The 26,047-nt window shown below is 35.4% G+C and overlaps 1 protein-coding gene across 14 annotated transcripts in view; it reads left to right on the top strand.

Moving 5' to 3' along the window:
- The first annotated feature begins 808 nt into the window (after positions 1-808).
- Mef2a (myocyte enhancer factor 2A) overlaps positions 809-26,047 on the top strand; it is a 156,319-nt gene continuing 131,080 nt past the window's right edge. For 10 of the 14 annotated variants that reach the window (XM_048790352.1, XM_048790351.1, XM_048790343.1 and 7 more), the window contains exon 1: positions 809-1,253. The gene's annotated coding sequence lies outside the window, so the exon portion shown is untranslated. Of the gene's footprint in view, positions 1,318-1,644; positions 1,875-26,047 lie in introns of those variants that run through there. The other 4 variants (XM_015493119.2, XM_048790345.1, XM_048790344.1 and 1 more) reach the window with 4 other exon arrangements.

A 26,047-nucleotide genomic window follows, 5' to 3' on the forward strand; every position in this document is an offset into this window, starting at 1 on the left:
GACTTGTTGATTTACACCAAATTCTAATGTTTTAAAAAATCCTCCCTGCAATCCCTGTTGCTGGCTCAAGTGAACACCCTTGTAGGGTTCCCATGTTGTGGGCCCTAGTGATCATCCTTGTGGGGTTCCCAAAAGAGTGTCAGGCTTATTTTCCAGTATCTGGTTTGTATGTGCTGCTTTTGTGTTGGGCTCTCCCCAGCACATTGCCTTGTAGTCCTTGAGGGAGGAAGCCAGCAGCCTCCAGCTTCCTTTGGAACTTCCCAGTTCCTCTACCCACAGCCTCTGCACATCTGTTCACTCACCCCAATCACTGATTTCAAATGCTGTATGCAGGATTGAATATCTCATCTTCAAATGAAAAATAAGCACCTTGCTTTGTGTCCATTCCACCAGCACTTTTGGGTGCAGATGCAGAGGTGAGCAGCTTTCAGGGTGAGAGCACCAAGGATGGCTTCTCTCCTAATTATCTCCCTCGACAAAAATCAACAATCTCACAAAATGAACAGCTCCCAAGCACATCTCCTTTGCCCCTCTCCGAAAAATCAGTACAGAGTGGTTAGGTGCCCAAGTTCTCAGTGCCCTTCCCCTAAGTTCAGTGACCCTGCAGTTCACCTTGCCTTTTCAACTTCCCTTTCTTGATCTGTAAAGTGGGAACAGAAACTGAAATCTATTTCATGGGGATGTTGTAAGGATTACATGAGATACATATGCAAAAATGTTCATCACTAAAGACGTAGTAGCTATTCTTAATAATCAAGACAAACAGTTTGCTTCTCTCCTGGGAAAACGGGAGCTTGGCTAGCCANTTCCTGTGTCGGGTGATCTTTCTCCTCACCCACCCGGAAAAACATAGTCCGCCCCTCACGTCCTTGTGGAATAGTGATCGTTCCTAAATAGTGTGACTCTTTTGCCCGCGCCTCCGTATTCCCCATTCTATGTACTCTGGACGCAGCAAGAGGAGAAATTACCACAGAAATATTAAGGGAGAAACGAGAGGGAGCCGAGGGGCAGTAAGGAAAAGGCCAGGCTGGCGGAGGGACACCGAGCTGGAAGGTGGAGTGCGCACGCGCGCAGCAAGGAACAAGTTCCGGTCTGGCCGAGGCCTGTCTCCTAAAAATAGCCCCGGTGTGGGGATCCGTGCGCCGATGTCCCGGCGAGTCCCGGGCTGAAGGAGGCGGCTCTGGGCGGCGCGGAGTGCTGTGGCGGGCCGGGGCTGCGGCTTGTGCACGCTCGCCAGCTGTGCCGGAGATACGGTGAGGGCCGCGGACTGCGGAGCCGGCAGTGCTGGAGGGGGCGGTGTCTCGGTGAGGGGGCCAGGTAGGGCTGGGGTGAGGGTTCTGGGGCGTGGGGCAGCGCGGACGAGGAGGGGCGCCCGCAGGGCTCCGGGGACCCCCAGACTAGCCTCTGTGCGACTGGGAGGGGATCGGGGTTGCGGGTGCGCGGCGGCTGGGCAGGTAAGGTACTGAGGGGAGGCAAGTGGTGTTTGGGTTGGGGTTCTTGAGGAGGGGCTTGGCGCCCGGGGGCGAGGTGGGGCGGGGTGTCCCGAGGGCGGGCCCGGGGGGGTCTGATGGAGCGCTGCGGAGCGGGCGCGGGGAGGCTCGGCCGCGCGGGTTCGACGCTTGCAGCCTCCCGGAGCGCGCACTGCCTGTGGGTCCGGGGAGCTGTGGTGGACGTAGCCTTCTTGAAAGTTGAAGGAGTTCCTTGGGGGCCTCGGAGCCTCTCGGTTTCTTTCTCTTATTCTGGGAGGCCGAGGATTTCTTCGAAGGGATTGACCCCCTTCGTGCGGGGCGCGTCCTACCCTGTTGTTGGACTTGGAAGAAGTTCCCCAGCTTCTGCTTTGGGAGAACATTGGTCTAACAGGGAGAAACATTTAGGTCTGAACTGTGCGTGCGTGCGTGTGTGTGCCAGTGTCGGGGTCCTTATTTGGGGCGGGCCTGGGTTGAGGGCACCTGCGGGTGCGGAATTCAACAGCTTAGGGAGTCGCGTCGCGGGAACCGACGGGGCATTCAAATATGTCCCAGCATGGAGGGATCATGGTGTGTGGTAGAAACTTTGTCTTTTGATTCGGTATCATCTGTCTTTGAACATTGAGGGTTAAAAATAGAGGATAGTTCAAAAAAGTTTGGGGAAGGTGAGCATTTCTGAATTGGGAAAAAATGCTTTTTCCCCCCGCCCCCAATAAATGTAACTATAAAATTGTTGCTCAGACCTGAAATAGATTTCGGAGCTGTGAAAGGAGCCTCCTGTCATGATCTAGTGGGAAACTGTGTGTAGATTGAGTACATCATAGTGTGAACCTGTATTTTAGGGAGATTGGGATTCAGTAACTGTGCTTTTAGAAAGACCTGCTGTGATGTGTTAATAATGGTATACGTATTTTAAAACAAATGTTGTCTAACATTTTCCAAGTTTTTAGCACAGCATGTTTCCCTTGTGTCTTGTATCATCTGTTAGTATATAAAGCAGAGGTTCTCTAAAGCTGTAATTAGGTATATATTACACAAGAGTACTTTCCCTTTAAGAATCCAGCTGTGTTGTTTTGACAACTGCTAAGTACTCTAGTTGTCAGTTTAAAAATCTTTGTTACCTTGGCAGTACTGAACAGTCTGTGGAAAAGGTAAACAAAATAGTTTTTTTAAAAACATACAAAAATGACATTTAGAAAAATAATGTGAACTTAGGAAGTGAGGATAAAAATAACTATTGTACTATTATGGCTTTTGTATGTATGTTTTTTTATTTTGTTGTCTATCTTCATTCATTACTTCTGTAAATGGCAATTTTTAGAGAGTCAAGTGTTTTACTAATGCTTTATAGAGTTTATAGTTTATATTAAATATTATGTTTATACAAATGTCATGTTTATAAACATGTCTGTATGTCACATGAAACAGATTAATATTTGTTGTATATGGTAGCGCATTCATAGATACTGGAATCACCTTTATTTTAATTTTATTAAACATAGTTGCAAAGTGGAGATAATAATGTTATAATATTGAAAGTCTTCTGAAAAGGTACAACTAGCAATTTGGAGGTAGATTCTTAATTCTAAGAGTGCTTCCAAGTGATATTTATTTATTTACTAAAGCAGTCAATGCTTATGAAGTAATAGTGAACCTCTCTGAACACAATTATTTGCTTACCTATTTAATTCACACTATAGTTACATATAAAATTATGGCCCTTTTCATGTTAGGAAAAAGGTGTTAAAGTTAAACTTAACTTGTCCTGTTTTTTAAAATTACATTATTGGGGGGTGTTTAGAGGAAAGGAAATAGCTTATTGAGTCTCAAAGATAATAATTGTAATGTCACCATGTTAAATTAGTTCCAGAATAGTTTTCATCTGTGTAAAGGGTTTTTTGTTTGTGTTTTTCCCCCCAGTAGGGGAATTAAACTTAGGGGCACTTAACCACTGAGCCACATCCCTAGCCCTTTTTTAATTTTTTGAGACAGGGTCTTGCCAACTTGTTTAGGGCCTTGCTAACTGTGTAGAATATTTTATGTGTCCATGTGGCTATGTGTGACAAAAATTATTTGGGGGCATGGGTAAGTGTAATTGGAAATGTCCTTTTAAAAATTTGAGTTGTCTCAAATGGCAGTGCTATATTTTTCAGAGCAATTTCATTATAACTTTGTATTTTCCATTTATAGTGCAGTGCAGTTTATTGATATTCAGTTAATAGTAGTGTCATTAATTATATGACTACCAAAGAGAAATATTTAACTAATATTCTGAGGGTGGTTAAGTAATTATAAAAATGTTTATTAGAACATAATTTTGAAGTTTAATGTAGTCTAGTCAAATCTTCTCACTAGATTTTATGTTTTGATTTAGGAAGAGGGAAACTATGTTTTTGATTTAGGAAATTTGTTAGTGGAAAGTAACATGCTTGTCAATTTTGGAAAGCCATTTTTTTCTCCTCCCTTTACTGCTTTTAGTTTGGCAAGAGGAATTTAATGTATACAGTGATGATGGCCATGGATCCTGGAGGCATTTCAATTTCAAATAGTCTGTCTTATATTCAGATCATATATCCCTTTTATTGGTTTGAAAGATGTATTCATGGAACATGTGGATGTTTCATAGTCTAGTGTAAGTTTTATCAGTGGAGGGGCAAGGAGAATACTGCTTTGTGGTTTGAAAATAATCACCATTACTTTTTTCCTAGATTAAAAAGAAAATCTGAATGGTCTTGGTAAATTGAGAATTGAGTGCCTTCTCTTTTGCATTGTTGAAATAATAAGAGAAGTATAAATATGGAAATCGAATCAGTTTTTCAGTTAGATAACCTCATGTTAGAGGTTCTTTAATATGTCATGCTGATTTGCAAGCCCTCATAAAGGAAGACTATTCGATTTTGTAGTCAGATCTTGAATCAGATACTAGCTTCACTACTGACAGAGTTATGAAATACCTCTGTAAAATGGGAAGACAATACACTACTTGCTTTAGAATTTAAATGAGATAATGAGTGTAAAAGTTTCTAATTCCTAGCTCTGCCTAAGGCTTACTATACAAAAATGCATATTGCCTTATCTCCCTCCATCCTTCTTTGCTTTCATCTCTTCCTTCCTATGAAGATTACGTATGGTCCCTGCATTCTTTTCCAAGTGTCCAGTATAGATGTTTAGTGTTTTAGACAAAAGAATTTTATATATTAATACAGGAGAATGCTTATATATTTCTTTTGGATAAAATATCTCAATGTCTTAAATTTCTTGTTAGATAATACATAAAATGTTTAGATTTTGGATCTACAATCACAGTTTGTTTCTAATTTCCATAAGCTCCCCCCATTTTTTTTTTTTTTTTAGTTAGAGTTAAGGGGCTAGAGGAAGCACTGGGTTCGATCCTTAGCACCGCATTAAAATAAACAAAATAAAGGCACACTGTCCATCTATACCCCCCCACCCAACAAAACATGACTTGCAATATTGTTTGCCAGTCTGTGGCATGTCTTAAAAAAAATAAAAAAATAAAAAAAATTAGAGTTAAATATAAATAGTTGGCCTACTCTTTAGTAAATTATGTCTCTTAGAAGTTTTCTCTGAGAGCTGTCTTCAGAAGTGGTATTTAAAGTTTGAAATTAGAAAAATGTTTTCATTAAGTATATTTAAAAATAATTTATTTTGTAGGTGATTTAAATTTTTTTAATACTTCATTTCATCTGGTCTGTGAAACTAAATTGTTTGATTTATGTATAACTTCATCTGTGTATCCTTTAATAAATGGAACCTTTGTCCAGTTTTTTAATAATTAAGACTATACACCCATTTTTTAATTAGTACCGTGCATAGTATAGGCTATATGTTGGCTAGAGATGTTTTATTATAAATTTTGATGATTACTAATTTAATTGATATTTACTGAATTTAATATTATTTAATATTGTCTTAGTTGTTACTGAAGATGAAATCATAAGCACAGGCTAAAAAAGTTAGCCTGGATGTGAGGTAGACTACCCTATTTGGACATTGATATATGATGATGGGTAATTTACTTCATCACTTTAATAACTGATGATGCAGAAAGCCAGAGGAATTGTTACTTTGGGTGAGAAACACTCATTAATTAATCAGACTTCTAATAAGACACCTTTCTATGGTTGTCTTGAGTTAATATTTTATTTTCTTACAAAAATAAAACTAGGAATTTAAAAAAATGCATTATGAACAAAGGTACATACAATGTTTTTAATAGTGGGTGGTGAATTTATTGTGCATGAGCTAGACCTTTTTACCTGGTCATTTTTGTTAACAGCAGCATGCAGGTTGACTTGGATTCATTTGAGGTATGATTTGTTTTCCTTGAAAGAAAGAGCTGCTTCTTTTTTTGACCTGGTAGGATAACTTGTAACTTTGGGGCCTTATTAAAACAACGTGCTCTTGCATCGAGTAATACTGTGTTTGCCTCTCTCACCTTTTACCATCACCCACCAGCAGTCCATCTATATAAGAGATTGAAATTGTTATTTCTAAAATTGATGTCTACATGTCATTTCTTCTTAAAACAACACAAAACAAAACAAAACAAAAAAAAACTTTGAAGACATGAGCGATCAACAGGCCCTAATGGAAGGGATAAGAGATTGGCCTCTAAAAATCAAACTGTTAAGTGAAAATACTCACTCTATTTATTCTCAGTTTTTTTGTCAGGTTCTTTGAGAATCAGTGTATAAAATAGCGATAACATTACCTAGTTCATAGAGTTCTTGAGAGGATTAAATGAGATGTATATTGCAAAGTGCAGTGACCATATAGCATGCAGTGATTTCCCTGCTATTATAACTGTCACCATTACAGCCTTTGTAGATATTAGTCCATAGCTCATGTCATAATGTGAATCCAACCTGTCTTTCCATGTATTTTCATGCTGATGCCTCCAACTTTTATTTCCCTAGCCCTGAATTCTCTTGAGCTTAATATCCACTTGCACATATAGTTGGAATCTTAAACATATTAGTCACATGGCTAAGATAGAGCTAGCTTTTCCTCTCCTGCAGCCTTCCCATGCCAAACCCTTCTGCCTCTGCTGGCCTTCCCTATCTCAGTAAATGACAATATTCAAAACTAAAAACTCATGTTATTACTTATTCTTTCCTTTTTTCTCAAACTCAATCCCTTCTCAAGTCCTGTTGTATCTTCCCAATTTATCCTGCTGCTCTTGGTCTTTACTGCCACTTCTTTGTTTTAAGCTATCGTTATCTCTTGGGTGAATTACTGAAATAGCTTCCTAAGTGGGCTTCTTGGTTCTTATTTCACCCAAATTCTTTCTCACACAGCAGCTCTAGGGATTATTTTAAGAGCTTAAATTAGGTATTATTTCTCTCCTTAAAATCTTTCAGTGACTTGATATTCCTCTAAATAAAGCCTATACCCCTTTTTGCGGCTTAAGGCCTGAAAGATTTTTCTTCTTGTCATTCTTCCTGTCATTCATTGAATACCAACCACAAGGGCCTTTCTGTGCTCCTTTCAGTTCTCTATGTCCTTTCCTCTTGTAGGACCTTTTGCACTTTTTTTGTAATACCTGCTTGGGACAGCTTTCATATGATTGGTTTGGTCAAACACATTGGATCTTGGGCCAAACTTGACTTCCTAGAAGCCTACTGTGACCCCATCCAGTCTATTGTTATGCTCCATTAGTTTACTTTCTTACACATATTATTTCTTATATACTTTGTATTTAAACTTACATAATTTGAACTTAACTGGTTTGTTTAGTTATTGCTTATTTATGATTTTTCTCATTATGTGAATGTAAACTCCATGAAGGCAGAGGCCTTGTCTGTCTTGTTCACAGCTGTATCCCTAGGCATTAGCAGCACACTGTGGAAGACAGTAAATATTTGAATCTTTGCTCATGTTTTTTCCCCCCCAGTGATTGGAATGCTTCCTTGCTCATATACTTACTGAACTACTTAACTTCAAGTCCTAGCTCAAATGGCATCCCATATGAGATTCTAGTTTTATCCTCTTCAAAGTTTTTCCTCCCTTGGGTGTTTCAAGAGCCCTAGATGTGTACATTATTTGGAGAATAAATCCCATTTTAGAGTATTTAGGGTATTAGAATTGATGTTGCTAGGTTAAGCTCCTATGTCAGGAACCAGCTTGCTGTTCTGATACACTAAGTATACACCAACCAATCATAGTGCATGACACTAAGTGAATTCTCAGTAAATGTTAAAGTAAGTGAAAGTTATCAAATCAGTTGAAATAACTAACCATTGACTAGTTTTCCCAGATCAGACTTTAAAAATCATATTTTTCTTGATTATAAGTCTTGCCTTCTACATTGTATATGAATTTTAATACCTTACCATCAGCATTATAAAGGAAGAAATCTGAGAGGATTGAGGATTTGAGGATCAATGGCAGTTCCTGAGATTTCATTTTGCCTTTTTGCTAGGCAGTGAGTAGCCATCCTGTCTGAGAGCTATATTTCCACTTTGAAATATATATTCCTATTGTACCTCACTGACCAAAACTCCCCACCCCCAGTCTTTATTTTCTCCTTATATTTATCCACCCAACTTATTATTAGTTATTTCAGAAAGATTACAAGTCAGGGGAAACTTGGTATGACTTAACACAGTGTGCACGAAATATGCTACTTATTCAGCTGTATTTCTAATGATGGTTTATTGAAGAGCTTCTGTGGCCGCATTAGGAACCTAACTATCATTTGTAATAGTAGAAAATCATTCTACATTCAAATAGTTAATTTACAAATGGACTTTTGGAGCATATCTCATTTGCAAGTTTGGGATTACTTTAGCAAAATATTCTGATACTGAAAACCTTTCTGTTTGTTGTTAAACCTAATTTGATGACATGGATTGTGATGGGAAAGGGAAAGAAGCTAGGAATTAAGATTGGTTTGTGTATTCTTTTCCTTTCAGAAATGGCTTAATTTTCCCAAAGTAAAGTTTTAATATTGACAGAACACTTTTTTTTTTAAGAAATTGAAATTTAGGGAAAATTACAGGAGTAGTATAATGAACTCCTGTATACTTGTTACCTAGACTCACTAACATTTGTTTTATTATTTTTTATATTTCAGAGTGACCTCAGAGTCTCAAGACAGATAATTTTATTTTATTTACTGTTTGAAGCTCCTTGATTACATCTTCTGGAATATTCTAAAGATGTACATTTATTCAGTAAAAGTCAGATGCACATCATGTAAGGAGCAACATCACAGATGGCTGGAAATGCTGCATTAATGCACTGTGTATGTTGCTAACAAGGCAACGACATATTAAACATATAGGGTCATTGAGTGTATCGTATTAAAATGTGGTATCAGGAATCTACTATTTAGATCTCCTTTTTCCCCTCCCTTTTTTCTTTTTCCTGTTGTAATTATCTTTATTACATTTTAGTTTCTTAATTTCTTTATTGTCGTAATGGTATCTCATAAGAACAATGCAATATTCTTATATATTCCCAGTATGTGTATTCAAGAAACTCAATATTATTATTTTGTACAGTTTATATTGAAATTTATCCAGTTGTGCCAATAATAGTCTTTAGTATTTTTTCCATTCTAATAGTGTATGTTGCATTTTCATTGTCGTAGTTCTTATATTCTTTAAATCTGAAACAGTTCTTCCAAACTTTTTTGGTCTTTCCTGACATTAATAGTTTTGAAGAGTACAGGCCTTTTGTTTTGTAGAATGTCAGTTTGGATTTGTTTCTTTGCTTATTTATAATTACATTCAGGTTATGCCTTTTTGGCAGGAATCCCATGTAAATGATGATATATCTTTAGTTCATCACATCAGCAGGCAGTATGATGTCACTTTAACCATGTTGGTAGTATTTATTTGGATCACTCAAAGTTTTCCTTTCAGTTTTCTCCCTTATAATGGGTGTTATCATCTTGTGTTGTTATTGAATAATCTTTGGGAGACACTTTGAGACTGTGTAAATATTTATCCACCCAAAAATATTCACATAATGGGTTTAGCCTTCAATGGTGATTCTTACTCGAATCAGTTATTATTACAGTGGTTGCAGAATGGTGTTTTTCTATCATTTCTTCTGTGTTATTTAGCTGGCATTCTCTTCTAATGTAAAGACTTCTCGTTTGCTTAGTTTGTTACCAATATGAATTCATAGATTCTTTTTTTAATAAGTAGGTTTTTCTCTACTACCTATTAGTATTTCGATGTTCCAAATTAAGGTATGCTGTTGATACTGGAATTACTGGAATTGCATTGTTTCAAGGCCCTTTCAGTCTCTCACTTTAAGAAATTTTATGTTGATTCCTCAAATGGTAAGTTGTAATTTCTCTTTAAGCTCCCAAAACTTGTTAGGAGAAAGTGTTTTCCTTTGAAAGTGTTAATAAACTTAATTAACTACTTTTACTTGATTCTGTACTCGTTGTGTCTTGTTTTCCAAAACATTTTAAGTTTCTAAGGAGTAGGAATCTTATAGTTCTTTACGTACTTAGTTCCACAGTGCCTTGAATATGGTTGATAGTCATATCTTATTTATAATGTATAATAATAATAATGACTTAATGTTATCTTTATTGCTCTTATACCATAGTTAAGTATTGTTATGTTTGTTACAACATTTTAGCTAATTTTGTGGAAACTTTTATGTTTAAATTGGCAGTTCCTGTACTCCATTTTTAGATGAAATAAAGAAGTTTTGCAGCTTTAAAATTTAAATAGCCTCATTCTTGAGATTAAAGTATGTAATTAAAGAACATCAAAATGTGTAATCTTGGCATTGCTGTTTTATAGTGTTTTGTTCTTTTGCAAATAATAAGCTTCCTGGGCATCACTTTAATTATAAAATGAGGTAATATCTAGATCCTTTTAAACTCTTTGTTACATTTGCTATACCTAATTTTCATTAAGTTTTTTAAATGAAAGTAAAGTGTTACAGTGTATAATAGAAAGAATATTTGTTTCTCAACTAGAAATCACTGGATTTGAATTGTTTGTAACCATTGTGTTAATTTGGTTATTTTGTTTTGGTCTTTATTACCTTATTAATTGGGTCCATTGATCTGGGAAGTACACGTGAGCAAGGCTTGGCTTTCAATCAGATTGAGAGTATTGGACATATATATTTGTAATCCATTTTCATTTGGTTACTTGATTTTGATGTGTGCTTAACGTACAGAGTGCCATAAGGAGAACACAGAGGGGGCAATTAACCCAGTTTTAAAGAGCCTGGGAAAATTGATCCCAGAGGATATGATACCAAAATGGAAGCCTGCAGAGTGGATAGGACTTAACCTGGTGAAGAGAGAGAAGAGAGTTTACCAGACCTATGTAAAGGTCAAGAACTTAGGTTGCTTTGGAGAAACTCAGAGAATACAGTTTGACTGAATCAGGATGTGTAAGAGATGAGAAACACCCCAAAGTAGTGAAAGATGAGGCTGAAGTGGAAAATGGGGGCTAAATTATGAAGAACGCTTCAGCTGTGTTAAGGAATTTGCACTTTATCCTAGGGAAAATTGAAGCATCTTTAGCCTGGGAGAAAATTAGTTGAAAAGATAATGTTAGCTGGATTGAGGTTGTAGCTCAGTAGTAGAGTGCTTACCTATTGTGTGTGAGACCCTGGATTCAGTCCTCAGCACTACAAAAACGGGAAAAAAAAAATGCTGTTGGCATTGTGGAGAGAATTATTTGGAGAGAGTTTAGATTAGTAATCAGTGAGAATGATTGGGAGAGTGTTAAATTGTTTGAAAAGGGTTAATTAGGAGCTTTGAACTATGTTATTAAGAGGAGGACTGAGGAGAAATGGATTTGAGAGAAAGATAGGAAATAGAGCTAAAGAATTTAATGATGGAGGACATGTTGAAGGTGAAAGAGAAAGAGGAGTAATGGTTAGAGGATCATGGCTTATGCATTTGGGGAATCAACAAGTTGTTTACTGAAATAAGAAGTATGGAAGGAGAATCAGATTTGAGAGATGACAGAAAGTTTACCTGGGAGAAGAGAGTGCCCTGGAATGATGGAGTTAGAGTAGGATGTACGAATTTACTAGTAAAAGTGCAACAGATCCTGATAATGAGATGGTTTAGGGATTTGGCTATGGAAATGACATTTGAAGAAAGGTTGGAAGTGAAGGTATGAGGTGGTCAGGGAACTGAGAGGACTTAATCTTAAGGACTTGTCTGTGGTAAGGCAGGGGACCCTGTTTTAGATGACCTCAAGGTATTCAGTGTTTGGCCTTAGAAAATAGAAATTAAAAATTTCAAATATTTTATTCTCAATTAGATAGTTTTAAGCTAAAATGTTAATTTTTAAAGAAGAGAAAAAATCTGAATTTAAGTTTTTCTTTTTCCCTAAGAGGAGACTGTTGCCCCCAGTATTAAAAATGTTCTTCAGTAGTGGCTAAAAATGATGAAATATATCAGGCATACAAAATGATAAGAGTGAATAATGTTCGTGAAAACTATCAGGAAGAATGCAGTGGGAATCTTAGTCTCACTGTCCCTTTTCCTTCTTCAAAGTTAATCATTTTAAGTTAGGATTTATCCTTTCTCATTCATTTATTTTTAAAAAACATTACTGAACAGTGTAGTGTTTCACTTATTTTGAAACTATGAAATGGTACTGAACTCTGTAGTATCTTCTGTAATTTATGTCTCAACAATCAAACTGTAAATATTTACTCTGTTCTTTTCATTATAATAAATTGGAAATTACTATTGGAACAAAACAATGGGATAATATGTCCTTAATGAAACATTTTGAATTGTCATTATTTACTTAGTTTTTGTATAAACTAGACTAATACCATGAGTATTCCTTTTTAAAATATTCCCCTCAGTAAAAGACGTTAAAATTTTTTATTATGGAATAATGTTAGACTTAGAACAAGATTGTAAAAATAGTGTACTGTTGGGGCTGGAGCTGGGGCTGGGGCTGGGGCTCAGCGGTAGAGTGCTTGCCTAGCATGTGCAAGGTCCTGGGTTTGATCCTCAACACCACATAAAAATAAATAAAATAAAGGTGTGTCAAATAAACTAAAAAATAAATATTAAAAAAGTGTATTGTGTATATTCTTCACCCAACTTCTTCTAATGTTAGACAGCTTACATAACCATACTGTAATTATCAAAACCAGGAAAGTAATATTGGTATAGTGCCATTAACAAAACTTAAGTCTTTGTTTGAATTTCATAAATTTTTCTCTTAGTAGCACTTTCTTGTTTTAGAATCTAATCCATGATTAGATTTATTATGATTAATTTATTTATTATGATTAATTAATCCATGATTAGATTTATTCATTGTGTCTTTTATTCTCAAATATATGATCTTACTTTGTTTTTTCCTTGTCTTTTATGACCTTTACTTTTGAGGAGTACTGGTCATTATTTTCTAGATTGTCTCTTTGGATTTCTCTGATTATTATGCTTTTTTACAGTAATACCACTTGCCGCAGTCCAGCTGCAGCAAAATAATCGGGGGGTGACGAATAACTTGTGTACGTTGATACAGCAGGAGTAGGAGCCATTTATTGCAGGACATGAGCAGTATTTATACATTCCACACAGCTTATCTAATTAGCATAAACTAGATACATCAGTCAACCAATAAGGAATCTCTACTCTTAATGGCTCTCTTTTGTTACTTTTCAAACCACTCCCTCTGGCATTTTGCCAGGCACCATCCAGACTTGTTTACGAACTCTAATATTCCCCTGGCAAAATGCCAGGTGTTATTTTTGACTTGTTTACAGACTCTAACAACCACTGAAGGAATTTTATTTTGTCAGAAGATGTTTCATATTAGGGGTACATGATGTCAGTGTCTTATTCATGGTACTCTTAATCTTGTTCACTTAATTAAGGTGGTGTCTACTGGTTTCTCCCTTGTAAAGTCAGTTTTTTTTGTAATTGATAAGTATATTCTTGGATGTATTTCTTGGCTATGCAGGTTTCCCGTTTCTTTTAAGGCCATGCTAATATCCGATTACTTTTCACACTTTCATCCATTCTTTATGGCATCCATTGATAGAACTTATCTGCAATAATTAGTACTGTAATTATTTTCCTAATGGTGGGTTTGTAGTTTCCTGTTCCTTTCTTATTTATCAATTGAAATTGTTCTGAAATGAAAGGATCTTTGCTGGGTGTGGTGGTACAGGCCTGTAATCCTAGCAGCTCAGTAGGCTGAGGCAGGAGTATTGTCGGTTCAAAACCTCAGTGAAAGTGAGACCCTAAAGAACTCAGTGAGACCCTGTCTCTAAATAAAATACAAACTAGGACTGGGGATATGGCTCAGTGATCGAGTGCCCCTGGGTTCCAAAAAAGATATTACTTCATAATTTCTTTTTATTTATATCAGTACAGACTCACAGATACTTATTTTGTAGGTTATAATTTGATGCTATCATTTATTTTATTACTTAAATTGTTCTGCTTTGGCCAATAAAAGAGCTCCATCCTGTTGATTCTTGGGTTTTTTTTGACATTCCTCCATCCTTTTTTAGGCATTTTGTTACTTCCTGCTATTATAAGAAACTTCAGGCTTATAGTTTACCTGCTCAAACCCTGGAATCATTCTCTTTTCTAAGGGGCCCTGACTTCTTTTTGTAGAGGATGACATAAGAAACCAATATCTGGGTACTAAGATGGTTCATACAGTGGAGTCATTTTTCCCTCCTAATCATTCATTTCAGCAGTTAGAGCTAAGAAATATATGTGTGTATACTGACCCACACATCTACACTCAGTTTTGTAACACAGCATATCTATTACTAAAGGTTGCTGTGCTGTGCAGAATCCTGCAGTGAAAACCACGTAGTTCATAAGATCAATGATGTTAGATAAACAACACTCAGAAACTTTGTCATTGACACATTAAAAGAAAGGATAAGAACCTAATCAACCTAATTAAAAGAGTAGTGTGGTTTTAGACATATTAAATTGTCTTGTAATACATAGTACATGGTAAAGATGATGCTCTACCATGAAAAAGATATGAAGTTTGCTTGTGAGTTTCCCAAGTGTTGTGGCTTGTGAGTTATTGTGAAATGATAGAATGAGTTATCAGAAATCAGATGAAACAGCTGGGCACAGTGGTACATGCCTGTAATCCCAGCAGCTTGGGAGACTGAGGCAGGAGGATCACAAGTTCAAAGCCAGCCTCAGTAAAAGTGAGGCGCTAAGCAACTCAGTGAGACCCTGTTTCTAAATAAAGTACAAAATAGGGCTGGGAATGTGGCTGAGTGGTTGAGTGTCCCTGAGTTCAATCCCTCGAACCCCTGTCCCGCCACCCCCCTCCCCCCCCCCCCAAAAGAAATGAGATGAAGCATAACATCAGATGTAGATGAATGTGGCTCTTAACACATGCTGTGTGGAATGTGGTAGCACATTAGAGTCAGTTTGCCTAGAATATTTGGCAATTTATTCTTCATTTTTGTAATAATTTCGTATTCCCTCCCTCATTTCTCATCAGAATGCAGTCAGCTTCTTTAATTTTTCTTTGTATTTTTTGATATTCTGTTTTTAGTTTTTAGCTTTGTGATTCAAGGTTGTGTTTTTTTTTTAATTATTATTTTTTTTTTAGTTGTAGATGTATATAATACCTTTGTTTATTTTTATGTGGCCCTGAGGATTATCCTAAGTGCCTCACGCATGCTAGGCAGGTGTTCTACCACTGACCACACTCCAAGGCCCTCAAAGTTGTTTTGGTGTCCTCAAATGCTTGTTTGTGTATGTCTAATTCTGTTTGGAGTATTGGCTTATAGTTTTTTCCAGCTTTGAGATTGTTTTTTTCTGAGAGTTCCCCACTTGCTATGTGTCAAATTCTGCTCCTGATTTCCTAGTCTTCTCTTTTCTTTTGCTCCTTTTGATGTTTTGAGGGTATTTTTACAGTGTTACTAGATTAATTATTTCCTCTACTTTCATGTAGGACAGTCCTCTTCCATGGTTTTTGTCTCTTTTAATGGATGAAGATGGATTGGGAGAATTCCAATGTTATGATTCTCTCTTGTCTTTTAGGACTTGAAATCTTCTTTTTTTTGGTTTACCATACAATTGCCAAAGGATATTTTTCTTTAACCTGTTCCCTTGTTGTCCCCTTACGAGCTTTGTGTTTCAAAGAGTATCTCTTTATATGGTTTCCAGCATCTTAAATTATGCCTTGTCCTTTAAATCACGAGAATATTGAAATTCCTTCCCTGTAGTCTGTGTTCTAGTCTACCCAGACACTTTTTCCAGCACTTTCAGATTTAGGGTGACTGAATATTTTTGATGGTCCTTCACAATAACTCTTAGACCCCCTTTGCTAGCCTCTTTGCCACAAGCCTTGTGATAGAGTGAGGGTGGGTGAGAGTTTGAGAGATCAAGTGCTGGGCTTAGGTTATTCTGTTTTTGCTAGGAGCGTTTTGCAGCACATCATTTTTTGTATTCAAGCTATGCTGAAAGTGTGGTTTTGTGTAGAATTTCCTTTTCCTTCCTCTCATTCCCCCATGATTTAGGATTTTTTTTTTTTTAGAGTGAATTAGATAGATATGCTATCACCATTGCCTCACTTTCTGAAATCTCTACTTTTTGAAGGAGGGAGGGGTAAGGAAGAGTCCATTAACTTAGATTCTCAGTGCAGTAAAGCTTTTAGTTAGGACAAGACTTAGGCAGTCTACTTCTACTTAGGCAGTCAATTTACACTGGTGAACTAGAGATTCCGAAAAGTATCTTGGACTGGGAGAAATAAGTTAAATTTAAATGCTCTTCATTTTCATAGCATTCAAATGCTGGTTCTGGGTTATTGTTAGAGTCTTAATGCTTTTTTCCTGAAAAGTGAGGTTATTAATTTAAAATTTTGGGTCTGTTATGTAAATTGGAAATGGGTGGTTTTATTAATAATGTGAAGTTTTCTGAAGAGGTGACTTCTAAATTCATGAATGGATTTATTGTTAAGTTCTTTGGAAATCAAATTATATTACCTCTTTCCATTCTTTTTTCTGTTCTTTTTTGATTTTCTCAGTTTTATTTTATGGTCTTGACAATTGTCCATCTCTTCCAAGAAATGATAGGTGTGATGCTGTTCTTTGACTCTGTATTAATTTTGTTTAATAAGATGTCCCTAAATCTGTTTATGATAGCTAGAGTTAATTGGTTCTGTCTTTTATGCTTTTTTCCCCTGTTTTTTAAACATGAGGAATTATGCATAAAATTTCTTTATGATTGGTTTTTAGAATTTAGTTACATAAAATATTTATTACCTTTGAACTCTTTCCCTAGATTTTTTTTAATAGCTCTGTTTATTTAGCTTTTTCTTTTTTATGTAGTACTGGGGAACGAACCCAGTGCCTCACGCATGAGAGACAAGCACTCTACCACTATATACCAGTTGTTGATGGATCTTTATTTATTTCTATGTGGTGCTGAGAAGCGAACCCAGTGTGTCACGCATGCTAGGCAGGCACACTACCAAAGAGCCACAACCCCAGCCCCCTTTCCCTAGATTTAACAAGGTTTTCTTCACTGTTTTTATGTTGGAGTAGAAATTGACTTGTTTCATTAGTCATTATACATTTTTTTTTGAAAAAATATCAACCAAAATTACAGGGCATATTGACTTTAAATATCAGAATTCTTTTGTAATATAAATTAAAACCTTTTGCTACTAATGATATATCTTTGGAATTATCCACATGGCTTTCTAATGGTGTTCAAATGCAGTCAGTTTCGATTTCCGTTTGTCTATCATTGGAACCTCACTTATGAGCTTTCATTTCTTTTGCATAGTTTACACAAGTCTTAAATAATGGCAGAGTTTTTAGACTTTCATCTCCTCACTTTAATGAACATAATGATGGATTGGGGAGTTCAGGCAAGGAAGAGTTCAGAGGTAAACAGGGTATGCTCCTTGGAAGAATTCATATTTGAACTCAGATATCAGACGTGGAAAAAATACTACACATAGAACAATTGGAGCAAAATAACTAAAACAGGAAAATCAGATATGTGTATAGGCCACGGTTTGGCTAGATTTGAGGTTTTTGGAAATAGTCATTGGTAAGGTGATAAAGAGATCTTGATGCCAGATTGTAGATTTTTTAAATATTTTTTGTGGGGGAGGTGGGTACCAGGGATTGAACTCTGGTACTTGACCACTGAGCCACATCCTCAGCCCTATTTTGTATTTTATTTAGACATAAGGTCTCAGTGAGTTGCTTAGTGCCTTGCTTTTGCTGAGTCTTGCTTTGAACTCTTGATCCTCCCTGCCTTAGCCTTCTAAGATGCTGGGATTACAGGCGTGCGTCATTGAACCCGGCTCAGATTATAGATTATCTTGAACATTGAGCAGTTTGTACTTCGTTCTTCAGGTGAAGAAGAGCCATTGAAAGTTTTTAAGCTTGGAAGTGGCCATAGCCGTCTTTAGTCTGTCCACATAATATAATAATAATGTGTATGTCCTTTTTAAAAAAATTAATAGATTTTGGTTCCTTAAAGAATAGTGCCTAGGACCACTTTTCACTAAGCAAGTGCTAAGCTTATTTTTTAATTTGATAGTTTAAAGGGAATTGATGAGAATATATATGGATAAAGATATTAAGATTGTCCTTTTTTCATTCTTCCTGTATCCCAGTTTCTTCTTGCTCACCTTTCCCAAGCCAGACCAAACACTGTTGTCTGTGATGAACTGATTCCTTCCAGAAAGTTTTTCTACTTTAAAATCCTATAGTATTTTGTTTTCTGTCTTACTATATTCATCAAGTTTGATCTTCTACCAAGGTAGTAGATGTATACTACTCACATTGCATTTATAAAATGTCTTATTTCTTGGATTTTTTTTCATGTAGATTCCCAGTAAATTTATAGTAATTTAATCAAATTGCTGACTTACAAATGACTGTGATTTTTGCATTTTATAAAGTTGTTATTGATGTAGGATTTGGACTCAGTTAAGATTTTGAAATGATGACTTTTAAAGTCATTTCTGTTCTACTGATGTAAATCAGTAGTTTTCAAACATTTTTCTTCCTAATATGGGATTCTCTAAGGTGAAATGTTGACTCACATGAACTTTTATAATAGGGAAGTAAAGCAATACAGTAATTTATAATTACCACAACTCTCCTAGGGCATGTGGTAGATGTAACAGGTAGAAAATAATGTGTTTTTCTGTGGGCAAGTACTTATATATCTCAGTTTTCTTTCACTGAAGAAAGCATATTGGAATATAAGCAAAGAGGATGCTATAAAGATAATCTTCACAGCCACATCAATGTTTATATCAGCTCAATTAACAGTAGATAAGCTGTAAAGCCAACCAAGTGCCCTTCAACAGATGAATGGATAAAGAAAATGTAGTATTACTCAGCCATTAAGAAGAATGACTTTATGATATTAAAGGAGTATTACTCAGCCATTAAGAAGAATGACTTTATGATATTTTCCAGTAAATGGGATGGACTGGAGACTATCATACCGTGTTATCATGCTAAGTGAAATAAGCCAGTCCCCAAAAGCCAGAGGTTGAATGTTTTTGTTGATATGTGGAAGCTAACCTACAATAAGGGAGTAAAGGGGAAGAATAGAAATTCAGTAGATTAGACAAAGGGGAATGAAGGGAAAGGAGGTAGGATAGGATTAGGATAGGAATAGGAAAGACAGTGGAATGAATCTGAAATAATTTCTCTATGTACATATATGAATTTATCAGTGAATCCCACCATCATGTACACCCACAAGAATAGGGTCCTAATTAGAATAAGATATATTCCATGCTTTTATAATTACATCATAATGGATTCTACTGTTATATATAACTAAAAGAATCAATAAAATAAGGTAATCTGAAGTCACTATCTTTTAAGATTCAAATCTATAACTTCAGAGATCCCAGATTTCTTGAGAGAACTCCCAAGTTGTTCTGATGTGCATCTTTCAAGATAGCTTTAAGAACTTTCACAATTGTTATTTTCCACCAGTTAAGTGTTTTCGTTATGTGTTTTAAATTGGTAATTTGTAGTTCAGATTTTACTCCTGATCTGAGGTTTTTTCTGGTTCTAAATTTTAGGAAATTGGTGAATGTTATGAATAGAGTAGCCAAACTTTTTCTAGATTCTGGCTAAAAGTCATGTTAACATAGAAGTCTGTCTGATAGACTTTGACAGTTTACCATATTGTTTAACTTAAGTGATGTGTGTTTGGCCCTTATGTTAAGTCCATAGTGTTACATTTCAAAGTGTACCAATTTTTAAACTATGTGTGTGTGTGTGTGTGGGGGGGTGGTAGTTGGGGGCACTAAAGGGGATAGATTTCTCTAATGTTAGCTCAGAAGGTTGCACCCATAAGGTTGCTTTGAATGACAGACCAAATGGAATTTTAGCATCTGAGAAGGCATATCTTTCACTTAAAGGATTAGAGCATCATCAACATGCAGTAAATTTGTGAAAACTTTAAATATGGTTGCTGATTATAGATTTGGGGTAGGAATGATAAATTATTTGGGAGAATAAAGTAAGTATTATTAATTTACCTAAAGTGCCTAGTTAACCTGTGGCATAACACCGGATATGAGTATCACTGGGGGGGGTGTGTGTGTTAGATATCATAAGGAAATGTTATTATAGAAAAGAAAATCTAAATACTTTCTGAGGTTTTAATTTAGATAAAAGCTAGAAATGAATATATCTGTAAAAACTTGTGTACCAGTGATTTTAGCAGCATTTTTTATAATAGGCAAAAAGTAGAAACAATCCAGATGTCCCTTGATTGCTGAAGGAAAAAGTGAAATGTTTTACTCCCATATTATTTGGCAATACAAGGAAGTTAAGTATGGATACATCTGCACCATGGTCGAATGTTAAAAATATGATGTTATGAAAGAAGCGAGTCACAAAAGAACCACTATTGTGTAATTCCAGTTCTATGAAATGCTGGGAATAGGCAAATCTATACAGACAGAAAGTTGGTGCCCCACCGCATAGGGCTGAGGAGTAAGGGCTTTTAGGGTAGAGGTGGGATATGAAGAGTGACTGTTAATGGGTACTTGAGTTTCTTTATGTGAGTATGGAAATGTACTGGAATTGGGTGGTGGGGATGGTGGCATATTCTGAGAAAATAAAAAAATAACATGTAAGTGTATACTTTGGGTGAGTTGTATGGTATATGAATTATATCTCTTACTTTTGGGGAGGCTCTTGGATAGTTTGGGTAGTATAGATGGAAGTAGAAGGGGATGGGGGAAAATGGGCATTTCTTGGCATTATATCATAATATCGCATTATGACATAAATGCTATTTTACACTACTTTCTCTCTCCATTAGCTAAGAATATAATAGGTTGTGTTTTAGTGGAGATTTTATTTTTTATTTTTTTATTCATTTAAAATTGTTTTTTTCGTTGTAAATGGCTTGCTTATTTATTTATTTATTTATTTATGGTGCTGAGGATAGAACTCAGGACCTCACACATGCCAGGCAAGTGCTCTACCACTGAACCACAACTCCAGCCCTTAGTTGAGATTTTGTAAGAACCCATCTTTTATTTTACGTAGCATTGGGGCTAGAATTATACATTATTCTAGTTGATAGAATTAACCTTGCCTATTCTCTTAATCTTTGTATTTTTTTGTTTTAAATTAAAGTGTTTTCCTGTTTCCAAGGTTATGCGTAATTTTGTTTTATTCATCTGTCCATTCTGTACCCTGCTTTGCTTTTTGCTCACACCTATTGAAATTTGTGGTTTTTTCTTTTTACTTCCTGCATTGGAACAATTCTTAGTTTAATGTGTATGTCCAGTCACTTGTTTCTTAAATCCTTGCTTCTGTGAAACTTTATTGACTTAGAGATATTTCTTTTTATGGACCTTGGTGTTATTTATTTTTTTTTTAAATTCTAGCATCAGATATTTAATGATTCCAAATATATTGGCAAATGTCTAGTTTGGCTTTTGTTGTAATACTTGTCTTTCCAATATTTTGAACAAAATGATGACTTTTTATAGGGATGCAGTTAAGAAATAGGCTTCCAATGGCATTCTACATCTTTGAATTTGTCCAATTTCTGTTTACTTATGGGAGTGCCTATTCTTCCACAGGTAATTAGAATGGTAACTATGATTAAAAAAAACAGCCACAGTGATTAGCAGGCACTTAAGAGTTTTTACCATATACAAGTCACTATACTAAAGACATTACATCCTTATTTAATCCTCACTACTAAACTTATGAGTTACAGAAACCATTACCGTACTACTTTTTAGATGAGGAAACAACTCAAAAGATAGTGTTGGTTGTTCTTAGTCTTTGTGAGATCAGAAAAACCCTTTAATTAGACACAGCTTTTCAGCACAATGTTGCTGCAGTTTATCCATGTTTATATTTATAAGTAATTTGTTTCATTTTACTATTGATCTGTGTTTCATATGTGTTTGTATTGCATTTTTCTTTGTTTATTTTTCTTTGATGGATATTTTGATTGTCTTCAGTTTGAAGCTGTTGTGAATAAAACTAGAAACATTTGAGTACAAACCTTTGTGTGGACATATGTTCTCATTTTTCTTGGGTAAATACCAAAAAGTAAGATTGCTGGGTCACATGGTAAGCGTGTTTTACTTTGTAAGAAACTATGTGATTGTTTTCCAAAGTAGTTGTATGATTTTACAGTCTCACCAACAATGAATAAGAGTTCTGGTTTCTCCATAGCTTTGCCAACACTTTGTATTGTCAGCTTTTTCAGTTTAGCCATTTTAGTGGGCAGATAGTTGCATCTTATTATAGTTTCAATTTACAGTTCTTTTTTTTAATACCTTTATTTTATTTATTTATTTTTATGTGGTTCTGAGTATCGAACCCAGGGCCTTGCCCGTGCTAGACAAGCGCTCTACCCCTGAGGCACAATCCCAGCCCTCAAATTACAATTCTTTAATGATTAATGGTATTAAACATTTTTCATTTACTTATACGTCTCCATGTTTTCTTTGGTGAAATGTTTATTCATATCTTTTGCCCATTTTTAATTGAATTGTTTGCCCTTCTTCTTGCACTGTGATCTTTATAGTCTGGATAGAAGTCTTTTTTATTCTCTTCATTGTGTTGTGGATATTTTAATCACCTGATGGTATCTTTCAAAGTGGAATGTTTCAGTTTTCAGTGTCGTTTGTTGTTTTTTCGTATACACTTGCATATTTGTTCTCATGTGGTTGGTTTTAGTGTTCAGGTATGAAGAATCAGTTTATAGTGTTGTTTAGGGCTTATATGTTTTCACTGATTTTTCTGTCTACTCATTTTATCAGTTATTGTGAAGGAATGTTGAATGTTACAGCTGTTGTAGATTTGTGTATTTCTGCCGCAGCCCGGCTGGCTGGGCAAAATAACCAGGGGGTGACGAATAACTTGTGTACGTTGATACAGCAGGAGTAGGAGCCGTTTATTGCAGGACAGGAGCAGTATTTATACATTCCACACAGCTTATCTAATTAGCATAAACTAGATACATCAGTCAACCAATCAGGAATCTCTACACCTAATGGCTCGGTTTTGTTACTTCTCAAACCACTCCCTCTGACATTTTGCTAGGCACCATCCAGACTTGTTTACGAACTTTAACATTCCCCTGGCAAAATGCCAGGTGTTATTTTGACTTGTTTACAGACTCTAACATATTTCTTCTTTAGTTCTGCTAATGTTTGCTTCATGTATTTTGAAACTCTAGTATTGACTGCATAAACTTGTAGAATTATTTTGTAATTTTAGTAAATTGAAACTGTAAGCATTATCAAATGTCTTTTTACTCCTGATGATATTCCTTCTTCTGAAATCTACTTTTTATATTATTAATAAAGGTACCCTATTTCTCTTAACATCAATATTTGAAGACATGTCCTTTTCTATTTTATTTTCAACCTAATTGTATTTCTATATTTATAGTGGATATTGTGTGGACAACACTCAATTGGGTCTTGCTTTTTAAAATCCAGTCTGACAATCTCTGCTTTTAATCTTATTTGACAGTCTGTACCTTTTAATTGAGATGTTTAGACCATGTATATTTATACTAATTATTGATATAGTTGGGTTTAAGTATTGCCACTATTGTTTTCTATAGGTTCCACCTACTTTGTGTTTCCTTTTTCTTTTTATTTAAAAAATATGCATTCCACTTTGTTTTTCTTTATTAGTCTTTTAATTTTTTAAATTTTAATTTTAGTTAATAATTAACAATTTAATTTTAATTTGTTATATATGACAATATAATTCTTTATATTATACATATAAAGCACAATTTTTCATCTCTCTGGTTGTACATAAAGTAGAGTCATATCCTTCGTGTCTTTATACTTGTACTTAGGGTAATGATGACCATCTCATTCCACTGTCTTTCCTACTTTGTCTTTTTAGTGGTTGCTGCAGCCTTTTATAGCATACTTCTTGAATTTGTCACATTTTACACCTCTGACCACTGTCTCCTATTAGTAACATCTTACAGTGATATAGTACTTTGATAACAATTGGTGAACATTATTACTCATTTCTACTGTAGGGTTCAGTCTGTATTGTACAGTTCTGGTACTGGGTTGCCTTTTTTTTTTTTTTTTTTGTTGTTTTTATTCCTAAAGAACCTCCATTTTTCCTGTAGGGCAGGCCTGGTTTTGACAGTTCATCTCTGCTTTTGTCTGTTTAAAATATTCTTATTTCCCTTTCATCCGTAAAGGATATTTTTGCTTTATGTAGATTTTAGTTGACAGTTTTTTTTCTTTGTAGTACTTTACCTATGTTATTCATTTGTTTAAACTTGTTAGCATTATTTATTTATTTAATTGTTCTAATCAATTATATGTGACAGCAGAATGCTCTTCAATTCATTGTACACATATGGAGCAGAATTTTTCACTTCTCTGGTTGTACCCAAAGTAGGGTCACACCATTTGTGCAATCATACATGTACCAAGGATAATAATGACCATCTCATTTCACCACCTTTTCTACCCCATGCCCCTTCCCCCCACCCTTTGCCCCATCCAGAGGTCCTCCACTCATCCTAATCCCCCCTCCCCCATATGGATTAGCATCCTCTTATCAGAGAAAACGTTCATTCTGCCTTTGGTTTTTTGGGATTGGCTTACTTTGCTTTGGCATTACTTTTTACAAGAAGTCTGTGATAATTTTTAACTGTTTTGGGTGTAATATATTCTCCCACCACCTGTTAGCTGCTATAAAATTTTTCTCCATATCTATTTTATCAGTTCATTTTGTGCCTTATTGTAGTTTCTTTGTGCTTAATCTACTTTACGTTCATTGAGTTTCTTGAATAAGTGGATTCAGTTTTCCCTCAGCTTCAGAAATCCTTTTGTCACTATATCTTCAGATATAGTTTTCTGTCTCTCCTTCCTTCTGGGACCACAGTTATACCTCTTTAATTTTTATTTTTTAACTGCCCTTGGTATTTTAAGTTTTTTTGATACTCTTCTTTCTTCTTCTCTTTGCTTCCTATTTTTAAATCTTCAATTTAGTGATCTTTTTCCCTATATTGTTTAACCTGCTGTTAAGTCCATCCAGTTTATTTTTTAATTTGAGATATTGCCCTCTCATCTTTAGAAAAATCCATTTGATTCTTCTCAAAATCATCTATCTTTTTGTTCCTGTTTGTTTTTAAATCTTTTAATATGCTTGTGATATTTTCAGCTTTATGTCTTTAAAGATATCATCAGTTGGGGCTGGGGATGTGGCTCAAGTGGTAGCGCGCTCACCTGGCATGCGTGCGGCCCGGGTTCGATCCTCAGCACCACATACAAACAAAGATATTGTGTCCGCCGAAAACTAAAAAAAAAAATAAATATTAAAATTCTCTCTCTCTCTGTCTCTCTCTCTCTCTCTCTTTTAAAAAAAAAAAAAAGATATCATCAGTTACTTTCTTTCTGGGTTTCTTGTCAAATATTTACCCAGGTCTGAGTTACACATTTCTTCATTATGTTCAGTAAGTTTTGATTAACTTCTAGATATTCACTACATGATTGTCTGAATTTTATTGATTTTTGTCTTAAGAGATTTTAATTTTGCTTTTGGAGACTGTTAAATTTAAAATATTGAGCCAGTTAGACTTGTTTTCAAATGTTATTCTGTGAGGTCTAGTGTAACTTTTACCATAGGCCCAGTAATTCACCCTAATAAGGAATGATTTTGCTTCAGTTTCCATGGGGACTTTCTTCCTTCTGGTCAGAACTTGAACATATCCCCCATTCTTAATGTAATCATTGAGAATATTTGAGCCTGCTGCTCTTTGGTCAGTGTTCTTTGCTTAGCCTTGTAGAGTTTCATTTTATTCGTGCATAGCTTCACATTCAATGAAAAACTGTAAAACTGTGTTGTCAGGTATGGTAGCCATTAGGTATATGTGGCTCAGTGCTTGAATTACAGTATTTCTGGGTTTAAATGTTATTTAAGTGTGAAGTACAATTTCAACTTCAGGGACTTAGTATAGGAAAAAAAAAATCTCAATTTTTTAAACATCAATTATATCTGAAATGATGTTATTAGTATATTGGATTGAATACATTATATTAAAGTTAATTTCACCTGCTGCATTTTGCTTTTCAAATGTGATTTCTAGG

The sequence above is a fragment of the Marmota marmota genome, unplaced genomic scaffold (genome assembly GCF_001458135.2).
Source record: "Marmota marmota marmota unplaced genomic scaffold, marMar, whole genome shotgun sequence".
In the NCBI taxonomy this organism is placed as follows: domain Eukaryota; kingdom Metazoa; phylum Chordata; class Mammalia; order Rodentia; family Sciuridae; genus Marmota; species Marmota marmota.